This window comes from Tamandua tetradactyla, chromosome 3, assembly GCF_023851605.1.
Source record: "Tamandua tetradactyla isolate mTamTet1 chromosome 3, mTamTet1.pri, whole genome shotgun sequence".
In the NCBI taxonomy this organism is placed as follows: domain Eukaryota; kingdom Metazoa; phylum Chordata; class Mammalia; order Pilosa; family Myrmecophagidae; genus Tamandua; species Tamandua tetradactyla.
The window spans coordinates 71,275,112-71,291,022 of record NC_135329.1 but is presented as its reverse complement, the minus strand read 5'-3'; the positions used below and the strand labels follow the sequence as shown (position 1 = coordinate 71,291,022).

The 15,911-nt window shown below is 43.9% G+C and overlaps 1 long non-coding RNA gene across 3 annotated transcripts in view; it reads right to left on the bottom strand.

The window, feature by feature from the left end:
• Positions 1-15,911, bottom strand: part of LOC143677380 (uncharacterized) — a 33,048-nt gene that overhangs the window by 14,451 nt on the left and 2,686 nt on the right. For 2 of the 3 annotated variants that reach the window (XR_013172551.1, XR_013172550.1), the window contains exon 3: positions 1-15,911. This exon is cut by the window's left edge. This is a non-coding gene — a long non-coding RNA (uncharacterized LOC143677380). The other variant, XR_013172552.1, reaches the window with a different exon arrangement.

Genomic DNA, 15,911 nt, shown 5'->3' with positions numbered 1-15,911 from the left:
CATATGGAGATCCTAAACATTTTAGTTGGACTTCAAATTGGGCAGGAAGAGTTATAAGAATCCATCATTGAAAAATGGTGTGTATTTCTGTAACATTTGTAGATTGATTAGTTCACGTTGTTTGGGGATGTATTCACCTACAAAGCCAAGGACTGCTTCCCCTTTCTTCCTGCTCCTGCACTCTGCCACCTTCCTCCCTTCCCAGACTAGCTCATTCTACACTTCTAACCACTCACTTACACATTACTCTGACTGTGTGCAAATCAAGAAAAGTACTCTGAATTTCCCAAGAACAACACTTGAAATGTACTGTTAGTCTGTTTTGTCCTAGCTACTAGCGAGGGCCTGCTGGAGAGGCTTCTGCAGGCCAGAGCAGGAAAGGAGGCCCCATCTACTTCCAAGGCAAGGTGGCCTTTCCTCGGTTGAAATAGAACTGTGTCTTTCTTGGTGTCCCTGTTTCTCACTCCAATTCTGATATGGAAATCTGACAATGTCCATGATAGGTAACATCTACAATTTCCTCAGTGGCTACAGTATGCAACGGGAATCTATCACTAACTACACATAGCAGCACAGTCATGTAATATAGCAGTGTGTATGTACCTCAGCAGCAATATTTTCTTGTTGGATTAAGAATTCTCTGTGAACCAAAATGAATTCGATAGCTACAGCACCCAGGAAAACTTCATGTCTTGTCCACAGCTGTCCTCTCTCCTGCCTTTGGGTTTCTCTGACTAGATCTATCACTCACAAATGATTTCCTAAAATCAACAAGAGGCCAAAAGCCTTCTGCAAGTGCTCAATGGCAAGTTCTGGACCTCACAGTGTTTTCTTTTCTGCACGTACAGGTGGCCCCAAGAGTAAACAACAATGGTAGGTGTTCAGAGTCACAATTTGCTGAGGAAAAATCTATATGATAAGAAGTGGGTCTCCCTTGCTGGCTTTAGTCTTGAAAGGATTCTCTCCATCCCACAACGGCAGCTTCTGGGCGGGAATGAGGATTGGGGCATGGTGAAGGAAACCAATATCCCAGGTAAGGACGAGGGAAGAGCTTCTTGAGCACCTGTGATGTATTTAGGTGGCCTCAAGGTTTGTGTACAAGTGAGTGGTGTGTGTCTACATGTGATCGTCTGTGGGAGAATAAACCTCAGAGAGCCTGGTTGGTTTGCTGTGTCAAGAAGTCCATGGCATAGTCAACTCCTTTGGCAATGACTTCTTTGACCAACTCTTTAATGCCATTCTTCAAAAGTTTCTATTCAATGGAGTTGACACAAATCCATAGATATGGACATCCTTGAACCTCCGTACCTTGTTGCACCACTCCTTGGCCTTGGGATCCATTATGAGATTCAGGATATTTTCATAGAACAAAACCATGCAACGTCCACAAGGTTCAAAACTGTACATCGACGATGGGTGTAAAGGAGAGCACAGAAAACCTTTCTCTGTTGAAACACTTCATTATTTCCTGCCAGTTTTCACTATTGGCATTTTCATCCATTCTTATGTAGGTAAGATAACAGAAGTTCAAGAACATTTCTAAAATGTCTAATGGAGAAGCCATCTGTGATAAAATCAGTACTTGGCATCCAGCAAATTTCTACTTCTGAAGTAAGACAATTCAAGCTTCTAGCTTTCCTGAATCAAGCTGCACCACCTCAGCTCGTGAAACTGCAAGGTGCACAACACTGCCATCCACTGCAACTTCAGGAAATATGAAGAACTGTTCTTTCTCAGGCCATGTTGACATATCTCCATACTGTGGTTGTACAAGGGGGTTATTTAGCCATGCTCAAGGACAGAGGCATTGCCATTACATGTGGGATCACATGTGCCACCCATCAATGATATCATCAATGGATTCCTTACACAGAGACAATGTCCGAATCAGACCACTCTCGCTTGTTGAAGGTGAGGTCTAACAGTCCAATGACCCAGCCCACTTCCCATCACTGCTGTGAAAAGATCCAGGATGAATACTGCTTTCTCCATACAGGGGGAAAACCCCTAATAAACCTCTGCCATAAACTGGAACTTGGAATTGCACAGTCAACATAAATCATATCTAACTCTCCTTCAAGAGTCTTTCTTTTCCTGCATGGCCTCTTCCATGGGAGACTCCAGTTTGAAGGCCATGCTAGGGGAACCCTGCATCCATTGTGTAAACCACATCATGACACAGATCCCCAGTTAGTGGGGTCACAGGTACGGGGCTCGGGGAACTGGTGGGTCTTACTACCCAGGCGCTGAGTCTGCTGTGTATGGCCCATACCTGGGACCCAGTATCAATTGCCATGGGAGCTGATGGTTACAAGTACAGATGCACAGAGGTAGACATGATCTGAAGGACACTGCCTGAGAGCTACTAATGGTGGCCCACAGTGAGCTGTTACACTGGATTATGTGACAAGGTAAATTACTGTCCATAATACTGCAACTTCACAGGTGTCTCTTGCTGAGGAACTCATTTTTGTGTCCATGCTATAAAGCCACCTGAGCAATTTTCACTGTCTCTCCACTATGCAGCTGGACCTGGGCATGGGAGGTGAGCCCCAGGCTCTGGTACAGTACATTCTGCTGGACAGTGTGTGAGGGTATCAAGGTTGGGAGAAAACTGGGTCTAGGGTCCACAGCTTTGCAGGCTGGGATGCATGATGCTACAAATCTAGGGGGTTATAGGGGCCAAGCATGCTGTGTTGATGCAGCTGGGGCTGGCCATAGGCTGCACGCTGACTGCCCATGGTGAGGTTCCATGAAGGGGAGGCTCCATGGAGGGGTTCCAGAGCCTCCTTTTTCTGGCTAGAAGGGGAGCTTCTGCATGCTGGAGTTGCACCTGCAACCAGAACAATCTGGGCAATTCCCAATTGCTCCAGAAAATGCAAAGTGCTTGCTGCTGGATGGGCTCTGGATGAGCTCAGGCTATTCTGCTTCACAAGCATGCTGGCATCCACAAACCCCCTGTAGGGATTCATGCTGCAGAAGCTCAGTCCAGGGCCAAATGCACCTGCTCATTATGTTCTACAGGGCCAGGCTTCATGGAACTTTCCTCCTGGACTTGCATGAACAGCAGTGAAGAAAATGAAAAGTTAGAAGATGACCAGTCCTCAAAGAGGCTCTGCTGAGCACCAAAGGGACAGCCTGTAGATGTTGGACTGGGGAGCAGCAAAGAGGCAGGCATGATCTGCTGGTATTCTGCAAGCACAGAAACCAAAATTCTGGAGAGTGATGCTCATGTATGGCTCCACCACAACGGCTCCTGTTCATTAGCTGTAGGATCTGGTACCTGGGGGTCTTGCATGCCAAAGGGCTTGTGGCCATGGTAAAGGTGTGGTGGGGGACTCAGGCAGATATGAATGGGATTGTGGTGCCTCCTTATCCTTGCTGCCCATGAAAGACCTGGACTGCTCCAGCTGAAGTTGGTCACTCTGAGAGCCCCTGTCATTGTGCATTAACATCATCCATTTTATCCAGTTACATCGCATCCCAAGGTGACAGGATGATGTTTGCTGTGTCTGGTTGGCAGAGGCAGACTGCAGCAGCCACAGCTGCTCAGCCTTTTCAGGGACAAAGGATGGGAATCCTCATCACTTTGTAAGGAATTTAATAACCTAACTCTGATCTACTTTTCCAGCTGTATGACTTGCAAACACCTCACTGGCATCTTGCTCTCCAACCAAACCCTGAATATACATTCCTACAATGTATCCACAATTTAGCATGGTACAATCTTTTAAAACTACCACCCCTCATCTTTTCTATCTTATTAATCTTAATTCATCACTTCTGTTCTAGTTTGCTAGCCGCTGGAATGCAACACACCAGAGATGGATTGGCTTTCAGTAAAAGGGGATTTATTTAGCAATCTCTGCTGGCCTTCTCTCCAGGTCTCTGGGTTCCAACGTCTTTCCCCGGGGTGAGTCCTTTCTGCATCTCCAAAGGCCTGGGCTGAGCTGTGAGTACCGAGATGAGGTATGTTGAGCTGCTTGGGCTGTTCTACGTTGAGCTCTCTCCTTTAAGCACCAGCCAATTAACTCAAACATCATTCATTGCAGCAGGCAGGCCTTCTTGCTGACTGCAGATGTAATCAGGAACAGATGAGGTTCACATGCCACCAGCTCATGTCCAAAGCAATATAACTAGGCATCTTCGCCCGGCCAAGCTGACAACTGAATCTAACTACCACAATTTTCCTCTGTAAAAATCCAACCATTTCATATCTTATCCCAACCCCACCTCCACTCATAATATCCCAAAACTCAGGCAGAATGAATTGTAACCCTGCCATGCTTCTCTAGGGCCCACCTCAACTTTAATACTTCACATGGCTCTATTATCACAATTTGTTAATAGTTCTATCTATCCCCCACCAGACTGAGTTCCTCTATTTTCCATATCATTTCCTAATCTATGCATTCCTAGGAAGAATTTGGTATGAGATTGAGGATCCATTTGAATATCTGCGATTGAATGAACCTCAGCTTTCATCCAGGAATGTCCAATTGGTTAATCATAATGCCTCAGGTCCAACTAAAGCCAGTATCTTTCTTACCACATCCTACCTGTGGCTTACTTGAGCTTTGCAGTCATCCTTCCCTTGACTACACATTGGACCCCCCTGGATAACTGGAAAGGAAGACCAGTTCCTACTTCTAATCCACTAGAAACAAATTCAACTGGTCTTGTGTATACATTTTTGAAGTTTCAACCGTGATTCCAATCTTGGGCACGTTTGAGAACCAGTGCTTACATAGAGAGCTAGGAGCAGTTTCCCACACCTCCTGACCTGAAACACTAGTGAGGCACCCCCATGGCATCGCCACAGCATCCTCATCATGCAACCTGCACTGCTGCCTCCTTCCAACATACAGACACTCAGCAGGAAGGGTGGTCTCCTCACCTCTATGGCTGAAGTTCCAAGAATGTTAGAACACAAATCATTTATTTGAAAATGCTCCCTGAAATAGTTAATCTTTTCTGTCATTCTGTCATGGCCTATTTTTTAAATGTCTTTACTGGAAGCCAATCCAAACTTCATGATATCAAGCTGAAAATCAGGTAGTGTTCTAAAAAATTGAACTATTTTGTGAGCTAGTTTCAAAACAAAGTACAATAACCATGTCATTAGTTGTACACAATTAATATTTTAAATATCCCTGCTGTACTCTCACTTCTCTGTATAACTCCATCAAGTTTTTATTTTTTTAGTTTTTAATATTTTTTATTGTGAAACATAACACATATACAAAAAAAGCAATAAAATAATGGAAATTACTTCAACTGAAAAAGTCAAGACATCCTGGTGGAGCCCAGGTTTCAGAGAAAATTTACCGTTCTTATATTTAACATTTCTATCCCATCATTCTATCTAAGTTAACCAGGCAGCTCTCTGGGGAACAAAGATATATACATGAAGTATAGGTAGTTACACACACACATGAACACATATTATATATATATATACATATGCACAAATAAATATATATAAACAGATACATATACATACATATATATTTACATATGCATATTGCTATGTAAACATTTTGTACACACACACACAAAATGTATGCACATAGATATACTTTATGAAAAAAAGAGTCTTTGGAAAATGAGGCTTTTGGGTGGACTTGTTCAGGAAAGGAAATTCTACATGGAAAAACAGGATTTAACACCTTTTATACTACTCCCAGGGCCTCTAAAACAGAACTACTTCAATCTGTAAGTGGCAAGTCTTGTCTTGGCCACTTACAGATTGGCCACTTACAGACACCTTGGTCCTGATACTAAATTCTGGACAAAAAAGAAGGAGACGCAGCACAACAGGAGGCAGCAGTAGAGAAAGATAAAGATAGAGCCACAACAAACCACATTATAAAGCAGTTAGTTGTAGCTTTCTTTGGCCTGAAACTAAAAGTATGTGCCCTCCTATTAGCATCAAAAAGCAACTACGGTGAGGACTTACAGGAAGATGGCGGACTGGAGGGGAGTGAGTTCACTCATGCTCAGTGAAGCAAGACAGAAGGCAGGGAGAAAAAGTCCAGGACTGCAGGTCCAGGGGTGTGTGGTCTAGAAGGGTCCTTAGGCAGTTTTGGGGAGAAGGATCAGGGGCCAGCAAGTAGGCTGGGTGACCAGGATCCCCACCATGCAGGCTGCAGTGCACTGGGGAGGTGCAATAGGAGGGAACTCCAGCCTTCACAGCTGTCAGGGGGGAGAAAAACCTCCCACGTGATTGCAGTGGGCAGTGCCTGCAGGGAACTTGGGAGGCTGGTGAATGTTCACCACAGGGTGGGCGTCGGGGTGTAAGGAGTGACCACCTGGTGGGGTGCTGGAATAGTCACCCACAGTCTTGGTGTCTTGCTGGTTGGTTCCCTGGACCCCTGGCATAGACCCATGAATAGAATCAAGAGTGCAGAGTTTGACCACTAAATTTATGGACATTTGATCTTGGAGAAGGCCCCCAAACCCACTGAACTGGGACAGAATAGTCTTTTTAATAAATGGGCATGTGTGAATGGGATTTCAACAGCAAAAGCATGAAAGAGGACCCCTACCTTACACCCTATAAAAATATTGATTCAAAATGCATCAAAGACCTAAATGTAAGAGCCAGTACCATAAAATTTCTTTAAGAAAGTGTAAGGAAACATTGTCAAGGTGTAGTAACAGGAGGTAGCTTCTTAAACTTAACACGTAAAGCACAAGCTGTGAAAGAAGAAATTGACAAATGGGAACTCCTTAAGATGAAGGGCTTCTGTGCCTCAAAGGACTTTGTTAAAAAAAAGGTGAAGAGACAACCAATTTTCTCTCAATGGGAGAAAATATTGGAAACCACTTAGCACATAAAGGCTTAATATCCTGTGTACATAAAGAAATTATACAGCTCACCAAGAAAAGAACAACAATACAATTATAAAATGGGCAGAGGAAACAAACAGGCATGTTTCTGAAGAGCAGATACACAAGGCTACAAAGCACATGAAGAGCTGCTCATCTTCATTGGCTTTAAGAGAAATGCAACTTAAGATGACAATGAGATATCACCTCACATCTGCTATCAAACAAACAAGAAACTATAAATGATGGAGATGATGCAGGGATATTGGAACACTTTTTCAGTATTGGTGGGAATGTAAAATAGTTCAGCCACTGTGGAAATCAGTAAGCCCTGAAACTCAAAGTCATCAGTCACTCATGGTGCACCAACTAGGGGTATCCCCCTGCCCCATAATGTTGTTACCCCTATTCAACAGGAAGAATTTAGAAGGGTCATTCCACAAATAGCCCAAAAGATTGGGAGAATGATCAAAGGATGAGGAGTTCTAAGAGAAGAGAGGATGTAACAAATGAGTATTACTATGAATCATTATATTTTCTTTTTAGTTTCTGGTGACTTAGAGCAGCCAGAAGGAAATACCTGAAACTGTGGAACTATAATCCATAGCATACTTTGAAGTTTGTTCTGTAACTACTTGTTAGAATGTAGTTTGAAGTTTATCACATCTTTGCATATATGATATATTTCACAATAAAAAAGTTCAAAAAATACTCTAGAGACAGAAAAAGCAGATTTGAAGAGGCAGAAGAAGCCTCTTGGAAGTGAACCAGAGGACAGAGTAACCAAATTCAAATACACAAAAGAACAGATGGAGATTAAGAAGGATTGTAAATAAAAATAGCTGAAGTTAAAAAAAAAAAAAAAGAAGAAGAAACATTTTGGAGAGGGTCCCTGTTTGGTAGAGTCACATGAAAGCCAGCAGACGCTGCCATGTTAACCATGTGCCCTTCCAGCTGAGAGAGAAGTGCTGACTGTGTTTGCCATGTGCCTTCTCACTTGAGAGAGAAACCCTGAACTTCATCGGCCTTCTTGAACCAAGGTATCTTTCCCTGGATGGATGCCTTAGATTGGACATTTCTATAGACTTGTTTTAATTGGGACATTTTCTCGGCCTTAGAACTGTAAACTAGCAACTTATTGAATTTCCCTTTATAAAAGCCATTCTGTTTCTGGTATATTGCACTCCAGCAGCTAGCAGACTAGAACAGCCTTCTTGAACCAAGGTATCTGTCCCTGGATGCTTTAGACTGGACATTTCTATAGACTTGTTATGTGGACAATTTCACAGCCTTAGAACTGTAAACTAGCAATTTAAATTCCCCTTTTTTAAAGCTGTTCTGTTTCTGGTATATTACATTCTGGCAGCTAGCAAACTTGAAGAGTAGATTTAGCTTCTCTTTCACAGGGATGAGTTTCATGGGCAAGCCCAAGATTGAGGGCTCAGCTTGTTGAATTTGTTGTCCCCACTGCTTGCAAGAAAGTAGATTGTGTTTTAAAACTTCACCTTCACGTGTGGGACCAAAGGAGGAGATGTATGTTTGGTGAAAAATTTATATTTTCTGTAGCACATTATCTAGTTTAATATGTATGGTCAGTTTGCATGGACACTTAAATAGAGAGTGATATCTTGTTGGTTTGTGCATTTTCATGTGGTGCCCTGATATACCCCAGAGTAATCTGGGCAGAGAATGAAAGAGTGTTTGCAAAGTTCCCTTGAGGGACTGGGGGAAAATATGGAAATATTAAACTTCCCCACCTGGGGAATTCCTGATATCCTCACAAGTATTGGGGATTACCAGTTTAATAGGCCAAGTCCTCAATCTTGGGGCTTGCCCTTATGAAACTCATTCCTGCAGAAGAGAAAAACTAAGCCTACTTATAATTATGCCTAAGAGTCACCCCTAGAGAACCTCTTTTGTTGCTCAGATGTGGCCTCTCTAAGCCAACTTGGCATGGAAACCCAGTTCCTTCCCCCCTACATGGGACATGACTCCCAGGGATGAGCCTGGCCCTCGCATCATGGGCTTGAGGAAGACTTCTTGACCAAAAGGGGGAAGAGAAATGAAACAAAATAAAGTATCAAATAGTATAAGAGGTCATTCTAGAGGTTATTTTTATGCATTACATCCTTTTTAGTTTCAGTGGATTAGAATAGCTAGATGGAAATACCTGAAACTGTTGGTCTGTATTCCAGTAGCCTTGATTCTTGAAGATGATTGTATAACTATACAGTTTTTACAGTGTGGCCATGTGATTATGAAAACCTTGTGGCTGATACTTCCTTTAACATGTGTATGGACCGATGAGTAAAAAAATAAGACAAAAAGGAAATATATAAAAAATAGGGGGAGATAAGGGGTATGGGATGCTTTGGGTGTTCTTGTTTATTTTAATTTTAATTTTTATTTTTATATGTATTTTTTTGGTGTGATGAAAATGTTTTTTGGTGTTATGCACAACTATATGGTGATACTGTGAACCATCTACTGTACACTTTGGATAATTAATTATATGGTATGTAAATATATCTCAATAAAGTTACATTTTAAAAAATCAAAAAAAAAAAGAACAGATGGAGAAAAAAATTGAAAAATTTGATTTCTATCACAGGGAAATGACTGACAATATGAGGCACACAAATATAAATGTCATAAATATCCTAAAAGGAGAAAAGAGGAGTGAAGGGCCAGGAAGATTATTTGAGGAGAAAATTACAGAAAATTTCCCCACCTTTATAAAAGACATAAATATGCAAACCAAAGAAGCCTAGCATACTCCAAATAAAATACACCCAAATAGACCCCGTGCTGGTTTGATTCTGTTGTGCGCCCCAGGAAAGTCACGTTCTTTAATCCTCATTCACTATTACTAGGTGGGAGCTTTTTGACTGATTCCAAGGAGATGTGACCCATCCAGTGGTGGGTGCTAATTTCTAACTGGATGGTTCCCATGGAGCTGTGTCTCCACCCATTCAAGGTGGGGTTGCTTACTGGATCCCATTAAGAGGGAACCATTTTGGAAAATGCTGTGACTCATGAGAGTTACTGGAACCAACAGAGTGGACAGAGCCCAGAGGAAGCCATTAAAGAAGCCTTATGAAATGATGAGAGAAAGCTATCTGACTTTACTAAATGCTGTTCCAACTAAGGGAGAAATCCTAAATAGCATCAGCTTTCTTGAACCAAGATATCTTTCCTTGATGCCTTAATTTGGACATTCTCATAGCCTTGCCTTAACTTGGACATTTTCACAGACTTAGAAATGGAAATTTACAAGTTAATATATTATCATTTTTAAAAGCCATTCTATTTCAGGTACATTGTATTCTGGTAGCTTACAGACTAAAACAGACCCGTTCAAAAACATAAACTAATCAGACTACCATATGCTGAAGACAGAGAATCCTCAATGCAGCAAAAGAAAAGCAACTCACCACACACAAGGGAAGCCACATTAGATTAAGTGCCAGCTGCTCACTGGGCACCATGGAGGTAAGAAAGCAGTGGTATTATGCATTTAAGATTATAAAAGAGAAAAACTGACAGCCAAGAATTCTTTATTTGCAAAGCTGTTCTTCAAAAATAAGGGGGAGGGTGTACAAAGGTGGTTCAGTGGTAGAATTCTCCCCTGCCAAGTGGGAGACATGTGCTTGATTCTCAGTCCATGCACTTCTCTCCCCAAAATAGATTAAGACAAACAAGCAAAAAACAAACAGAAAAAAAAATCAACAAATGGTGTTGCAATAGCGGGATGCTCACATGGAAAAATAATGAAATGGGACCCCGTGATACAGTATGCAAAAAAAGTGAGGGGGGAGTTTAAAATTTTCACAGATAAGCAAATGCTGAGAGAATCTGTTAACAAGAGACCTGCCCTGTGAGAAACAGTAAAGGGAGTTCTGCCAGCAGAAAAAAAAAAAAAAAAACAGAAGAGAGAAAGTCCTGAAGAAGAGTATACAAATGATGACTGTCAATAAAGAGAAGTAAAAGGATAAAAAGAGAGTAGAATACTAGATCTTAAAAATAACAGCCAAGGGATAAAATGGTTGAAGGAAGGATGGCGTTTACATTGACCCTTAATGGACTAAACTCCCCAATCAAAGACAGATTGGTAGAATGGATAAAAAAAATCATCCATCTATGTGCTGTTTACAAGAGAGTCATTTTAAACTTAAATACACAAAGAAGTCAAAATTGAACAGATGGAAAAAGATGTACCATGCAATTTGTAACCAAAAGAAAGCTGGGGTAGTTACACCAACATCAGATATAATAGACTTTAAATGCAAACATGTTTTGAGACAAAGAAGGACACTATATATTAATAAAAGGGGCAACTCACAAGAAGAAATAACAATTACAAATGTCTATGTGTGTTGCCTCCATATCTCTGAATAGGAAATTGAGGCTTAGGCTGGTGAAGATTTTCCAAGTCACGCAGTCAACAAGAGTGAGAACTCAAAGCTTCTTCTGTATTCCAGGGTCACCTACTCCACTTTGTAACCTAAGCTGCAGGATGGGAGCTGTTGACACTGCTATAGTACAGTGTGATTTGGAAAAACTGAAAAGACATCCATCTAAATAGCAGGGACCATCTAATTACCTTACCTTACATTTATTGGATAAGAAATGTCCAATGTTTTGAAACAGGAACTTTTAAGTTACAGAAGATGGGACACAGGCAGCCATGATTTCCTTGAATCTGCTCACAATCAAATGGCAAGTCCTGAACCAGGCCTGGCTGACACTGCCTGCCCCCTGGGCTTCAGAGGCTGCCTGACCCACGTCTGTATGGAAACTCCACCCTTCCTAACCATTGCTGGGGGGTGGGGAGTATCACATAGAGAGTGTTGCATAAAAAGTTAAGTTCCATCAATTATTTGTAACTTTCAATTTTTTAAAGATTATAGCCCGGGAATTTGTAGTTTTAGTACAAAGGACCCCTGCAGGCATAATTCCAATGGGATAGTTACTTTCTAAAAGGGAAATAAGCCCTTCTGGGTGGGGCTCTTTCACACATGTGTGAGAGGCAAGGGGCTGCCTCTGCCCTGCCCTGGTCCACCTCAACTGCACGGTCCAGCCAGTGCCCTGGGAACCCTACCTGGTGCTCAACCTGGTGGCCTCGGTCACTCTGATGTCCCCACACTATTCCAACTAGGGCTCTGGCTCAACTTCATGGGTGCCCCACTGTGTTAGATTCAGTTGTCAACTTGGCCAGGTGAGCATACCTAATCTTGTTGCTGCAGACATAAGCCAAAGGTAAGTGAACCTCATCTGTTGCCAATTACATCTGCAGTTGGCTAGGAGGCGTGTCTGCTGCAATGAGTGACATCTGACTTAATTGGCTGGTGCTTAAATGAGAGAGAGCAATGGAGCACAGCCTAAGCAGCTCAGCATTCCTGATCTCAGCACTTGCAGCTCAGCCCAGGCCTTTGGAGATGCAGAAAGAAGTCACCCCGGGGAAAGCTGTTGGAACCCAGGGGCCTGGAGAGAAGACCAGCAGAGACCATCCTGTGCCTTCCACATAAGAAAGAACCTCAGTGGAAAGTTAGCTGCCCTTCCTCTGAAGAACCAACAAAATAAATCCCCTTTTATTAAAAGCCAATCCGACTCTGGTGTGTTGCATTCTGGCAGCCAGCAAACTAGAACACCCACCCATGTCACTGCCTTGGTCTGCCCCATTCCTGGGCCCTCCCTCCCTAGTTCACATGGTACACTGGCTCCCTGCCCTCACCCACCTGTTGCCCTGATGTCTGGGCCTATACATCCTATGTGTCCTCCTGGGCACAGTCTCTAGGACACCTGTCCTGCTTTGATGCAGTCTTTAGGACACACATCTTCCTGATCAGTCTCAAGGACACACAATCTTCTGGACACAGTCTTTTGGCCATGTGTCCTGCCTAGACACAGACTCTAGGACAAACATCCTGCCTGGGCATAGTCTCTAGGACAGATGTCCTCCTGGACACAGTCTCTAGGACATACATCATCCTGGACACTATCTCTATGACATACTACACGCTTAACCCAGACTCTAGGATATCTGCCCTCTGGGATATAGACTGTAGGACAAGTGTCCTCCCTGGTCATAATCTCTAGGACACACGGCTTCCTGGACACAGCCTCTAGGACACATTTCCTGACTGGATATGATCTTCAGAACACATGTGCTGCCTGAATACAGGCTCTAGGACAAGCGTCCTCCCTCACTGGCCTCTAGGACACACCACCTCCTGGAGACATGTGAGCCTGGACAGAGTCTCAAGGAAATATGCCCTCCAAGATACAGTCTCTAGGACACATGTCCTATTGGACGCACTCTGTAGGACACATATTCTTCTACAGAGTCTCTAGGAAATACACTCTCAAGGACACGGTCTCTTGGATATATGTCCTGCCTGGACACAGCTCGAGGACACAAATCCTAACTGGACACAGTCACGATGACACACACTGTCTTTAGGAAACAAGTCCACCCTGGACACATTCTCTAGGACACAGGTCTGGCCTGGAGACAATCTCTAGGACATATGCCCCCTGGACTCAGTGTCTTGTATGCACATCCACCTGGACGCAGATTCTAGGACACATTTCCTTCTGGACACAGTCTATAGGAAATGTACCCTCGAGGACACAGTCTCTACTATACATGCCCTGGATGCACACAGCTCTAGGACACATACCCTCACGGGACACAGTTCCTAGGACACACATCCTGCCTGGATGCAGTCTCTAGGACACACATCCTGCAGGATAGAGTCTCTAGGACACAAGTCTTCCTGCTAGTTTCTAGGACACATGTCCTGCCTGCTCACTGCCTCTAGGACACATGTGCTCCTGGACAGGGTCTCTCAGACAAATGCCCTCGTGGACACAGTCTCTAGGACACACGTCCCCCTGAATGCGCACACCAGGACACACGTGCTCCCGCAGAGTCTCTCAGACAAATGCCCTCGTGGACACAGTCTCTAGGACACACGTCCCCCTGAATGCGCACACCAGGACACACGTGCTCCCGCAGAGTCTCTCAGACAAATGCCCTCGTGGACACAGTCTCTAGGACACACGTCCCCCTGAATGCGCACACCAGGACACACGTGCTCCCGCAGAGTCTCTCAGACAAATGCCCTCGTGGACACAGTCTCTAGGACACATGTCCCCCTGAATGTGCACACCAGGACACACGTGCTCCTGGACAGAGTCTCCAGGAAATTCACTCTCAAGGACACAGTCTCTAGGATACACCTCCTGCCTGGGCACAGTCTCTAGGTCACACTTTGAACTGGACACCGACTCCAGGACATACAGCCTCCTGCCCACACACTTTAGAACAATGCCTTTCTGGACACAGTCCCTGGGAAATAGGCCCTCCAGGACACAGTTTCTAGGATAAATATGTGGTCAGGACACAGTTGTAGAACACACTCCCTCCTGGACACAGTCTCTATTATTTTGCCTGGACAAGGTCTCCAGGACAAACAGCTGGCTAGCGAAATCTCCAGGACACATGTCCTGCTGGGACACAGTCTCTAGGTCACAGGTCCAGCTGGACACAGAACCAGGACACATGTCCTCCTGGACCCACTCTCTAGGACACACATCCTCCTGGCAACAGCCTCTAGGACACATGTCCTGCCTGGACACACACTCTAGGACACGCATCCTGCTGGATACAGAATCTAGGTCACACATCCTCCTGGATACAGAATCTAGGTCACACATCCTCCTGGACAGACTCTCTAGGAAATACACACTCTAGGATACATCCATTTACTGTCCCCAGCCCTGTGCCCCTTGAAGTATATTATCCCTACTGAAAAGATGAAGAAAGCAAGGCACAGAGAGATGCAGTATCTTGTCAAGGCCACACACCTTGCAAGTGGCAAGCAAAGCCTGGAATCCCAGTCATGCAGTCTGATGCCAGTACCCTTTCATCCATCAGTCACATGCCTTTCCCTGAGTCATGTGCCTGTGAACAAGGCCAGCACTTCTTATGTTCTTATCAGTTTCATTTCTATGAACTTCATGTTTCCAAAGAGACAAGACAGCTATCCCACAAAAATGTGGTAATTAATATTGAAACCTCTGAGTTTCTCCTAAACTAAGTCCAAGGAAATACAAGTCTTTATAACACAAAATGCACAACTTATTCATCTCCTTGCAGATTCCAGGATACAAGTAACATGAGCCAAAAAGAGCTCTAAATGCTGACCCAGAACTTACTGTGAATAGACATGTCACTCAACAACGTTACCATATTCAAGGGAGAGCACTCCTAGCTGTAACTGAATATTTCATGGTGGGGTGCTGTGCATAGTGAAATAAAGGGGGAAAATCATCTTATCACAGAGTACTCTAGCTATACAATTCCTTAAGTTATTACTTTTCTCCTTCACTACAAACATCCGCTTCCTATTGTGGACAATCACTGAGGCAGCTCCAATTAATTATATTCTTTCATGAAAGGTAGCAGCACCCATGAGCTGCCCCCAAACCCCTAATGCACAGGGTGTTCTCAGACCTTACATTCCCAATTTGAATGTTTCCCTCCAAGTCTGGCAACCCATCTTGCCTGGCCACCCTGGGAGGCAGCTGCAGATCAAGACTGTGCCTTCTCACTGCTCACTTGCAAACAGCTCCCTCCCCCCAGTGCTCCAAGCCCAGAGGGGAAGTAAACCCAAACCCTGCCTGAGTGTGCACATCTCCCCACACTTCACACCCAAACACAAGATCAAGTCTTTGGTTTCTGAGACCAGCTCAGCTCCTTCAGCCTGAGCAGAAGTGCTGAACGTGATGGGGCCATTGGAATGGACTCCCTAATACACTGGTTGCTACCAGTAAAGAGATAGTGGGAGAAATGCACCTGCTTTTTTTTTCCCCAGCAGACAGATGCACTCTAGTTCCTCTGTGACAAGGAAAGAGGAAGCCATGGATTAGGGGGCCATCCTACCTGAAGATGTCTTCAGTCTACTCTGGTTCAGTTTAGACCAGCCTTGGTCCCTGCAAGACTTTGTTCCTCAGATCTCCTAAGGTGAGACTGGTCCATTTCCAGCAAGTCAGAATGTAGTCACTGAAATGTT